This window comes from Octopus bimaculoides, chromosome 2 (genome assembly GCF_001194135.2).
Source record: "Octopus bimaculoides isolate UCB-OBI-ISO-001 chromosome 2, ASM119413v2, whole genome shotgun sequence".
NCBI lineage: Eukaryota > Metazoa > Mollusca > Cephalopoda > Octopoda > Octopodidae > Octopus > Octopus bimaculoides.
This window is the reverse complement of record NC_068982.1, coordinates 71,494,972-71,498,230: the sequence shown is the minus strand read 5'-3', so window position 1 is coordinate 71,498,230 and position 3,259 is coordinate 71,494,972. Positions and strand designations below refer to the sequence as shown.

Sequence of the window (3,259 nt, the reverse complement as noted above, 5' to 3'; positions counted from 1 at the left end):
AGTAAAAATTATCTTCACACTGGTACTTTGGATGTTAGGTCTTATCTATCTATTATACACGTACATACATACATGTGTGCGCACGCTAATTTTGCTTTTTTATAGTGAAAAGATTAATAGTAACTTCGAAGTTTTGGCTACATAGCCGTCATTAGATTAAATATGGCAGTCTACCAAAAAGTATTCACTGATCCTTCAATTTAATATTCAACTGTTATATATATATATATATATATATATATATATATATGTAACTTCACTTCACAAAACTATTACGTTTTTGTGTATAATATTCATAACAGTGTGTTCGGCCATTTTTCTTTTCTTCTTTCCTTAACTTTTAGATAGGAAAATAAAATACGAATAAAATTAATTTAAAAAAGAAAAACGAGCTGAAGTAGAAAAAAAAAATCTTGTTCCAACAGGACACTAACCTAATTCGACTTTTAAGAAAAAATATAGACACATGCAACATTGTAGACAACAAAGAGAGAAGAACGAAAATCATTATTATCAATTTTGTTCTAATACTAGAAGTCCTTTTGCAGCAACTGTGTTTTTTTAATTAATTTTTTGTTTTCTATTTATTTTGCAGCACCAGATAAGCCAAATCCGTAACGTAAGGTTTCGATTCCCAGCTGCTGAAGTCATTTATTTTCACTTCAATCAAGAAGCTTAATAATTTACCCTTGGCCAATCAATGCACGAATGTCATACAGTTCTAGTTCTCTCACTACACAACTACTAAACTTCTGTAATTAATGAAGTAGTGGCTTTTGTATTTAAATAAATCATAATGATAATTGTTTGATTTTTTTTTTTTGTCTTTTTAAGCACCCACACAGAGAGAGAGAGAGATGACTTGATTTCGATTTCCGGTCGAACCATTCCCGATCGCTTACGTGTCTCATAGCCTTGGGACATGAATAAATACTTTCAATAAAACCTTTATTGTGCCTCGGTAAGAATTATTATTATTATTAATTTCTTCCGACCTTTACGTTCAGAGTTCAAATCCCGATGAGGTCAACTTTGCCTTTCACCCTTTCAGGGTCGGTAAAAGTCTTGGGGCCAGTGTAAAGCAACTCCCCCTCCCCCTCAAAATGTCAGGCCTTGTGTCTATGTAATACATAAGAAGGCATTATTACTCAGAATCATTAGTGTGTCAGAAAATATACTTTGCAACATTTTGTTCTGGTTCTTTAGATTCTGAGTTCAAGTCTCGCCGAGGTTAACTTTGCCTTTCAACCCCTCAAAATAAAATAAGTACCAACGAAACACATCTCTACTATAATAAACATCATTGGCATTGTACTCCAAATCGGAAACTATTATATTTAAATTGAGGGCCGCTCAGTGTCTATGAAACAGAACAAGACAATTTTATTCATTTATTTATTTATAATATCCACCCACCCGTCTCTTATGGGTCATACACGACACTCCAAAAAACAAACCACACTACTAACAAAACCCGTGTCTGTTAGTCTGCTTTCTTGTTAATCGAATGGGAAGAGTTGAGCAAATTAGTAACTTTTTTCCGGCTTGAAATGGCGATCTTTTAAAACACTGTTGAAGAGTTTTTTGGTTCAACAAGGTTGTTTGTTGATGGGACACTGACAGCGAACCGAAGTTGATATGCCCCCAACCCTCATTCAAAGGAGCCAGTTATGGGGAGAGAGAGAGAGAAGGAACAGGAGTAACAAAGCGCGCACACAACACATAGGGCGTTTATTTTTTTTTTGTTATTTTTTTTCACTTCCTTAAAATATAGGACAATCTATATAATGTTGTATATATGTATATATAGTTATTTTTTTTATTATTTTACTTTCCTTGAGCATGAAGTTTTATAAATAAACAAACAAAATAAAATAAACAGTTAAAAAGGAAGAAAAGAAAGATCAAAGCAGCTTGCCGCATGCTTTGATCGTATGATTGACTGCGAGTTTTAACTAAGCTAGCTCAGACCACCGTCTAGCTGCAGCACTCGACAGGCATTCAGCTAAATTAAATTACAGCCGAGTAATAATAAAAGCAGTGTTATGCTTTAGTCTCCACAATAGTCTTTTAATGTGGGCGCGCATACACATTAATAAACAGACACTCACACATACACAAATAAATATATACATATATATATACATAGATACACACACACACAAAGAAATATCTATAGCTTTACACATACATTAGTCATACACTTTTAAAACCAGGCATTAAATATCTGGTGTGTGTGTGTATATATATATATATATATATATATATATATACACACTCATTCCTAGCCACATAGCTAAGTTTACCCTGTCAGTGTGTATGTATGTGTATATATATATTAAATATACACACATTCACACAGGGTAAACTTAGCTATGTGAGTAGAAATGATAGGGCTTTAGTAACAGGCTGATTTCATAAGTACAAGAGTATCAGAGAACAGCCTGCCAAAGATCTTATTTTATACCATTGGTTTTTATTTTAGTTTATCAACACTTTTTGGAAAATGTAAATAAACTTGTAAGGTTTTCACATAAGAAAACTACTATGTATTGGCCGACAATTTTAATTAAGAACTAATCTTGTGTGTGTGAGAGAATGCACACTCATACACACACACATAAGGATCTTGCTTGTTACGACTAGAAATATCTCGTTTAGTTTAAGATCCTTGTCAATTTATAAAGATATATTTCCTCTACTCACCAAAATAATAATAATAATGATAATAAAAAGCCTCTCTTTTGTGCCTTTGCACCATGTGAAAATTAGCTGCAGTACAAGAATGACCTAGCTGAGAATTAGACATTACAGAAACCAAGGCAAAAAAAAAAAAGGTTCAAGGAACCAGTCCTCAATTTGCTCTAGCAACGATCATTTCCAACTTGAATATGATGTTGCGCATTTTGAAAGCAAACAAGAAAGCAGTTGAATGAATCAACTTCCAATACTTGTATCATTTCATTTGGAATGAAAGTCAATGCTGAGCCCATAATTTGAACTGAGACTGTAAGTAAATACTACAAAGCACTTAATCTGGCATCTTACAATTTCTGCCAGTTAATCAGTTTCAATGAATACTCCACATGGCTTCTAGATCTAAGTTCATCAACATGACCCAACAACAGTGCCATGATTTCTACATAACAAACTAACCTGAAAAGGCTATGGTTTACATTTCAATTACTGCATTCTGTCGACACTAGTCTTTAGTACGACAATATATATATATATATATATATATATATATATATATATA

General features: G+C 32.8%; 1 long non-coding RNA gene across 1 annotated transcript in view; it reads left to right on the top strand.

Moving 5' to 3' along the window:
• Nucleotides 1–808, top strand: part of LOC106867787 (uncharacterized) — a 4,913-nt gene extending 4,105 nt beyond the window's left edge. The window contains exon 3 of the long non-coding RNA XR_001409186.2: nucleotides 596–808. This is a non-coding gene — a long non-coding RNA (uncharacterized LOC106867787). The remainder of the gene's footprint in view (nucleotides 1–595) is intronic.
• The last annotated feature ends 2,451 nt before the right edge of the window (nucleotides 809–3,259 follow it).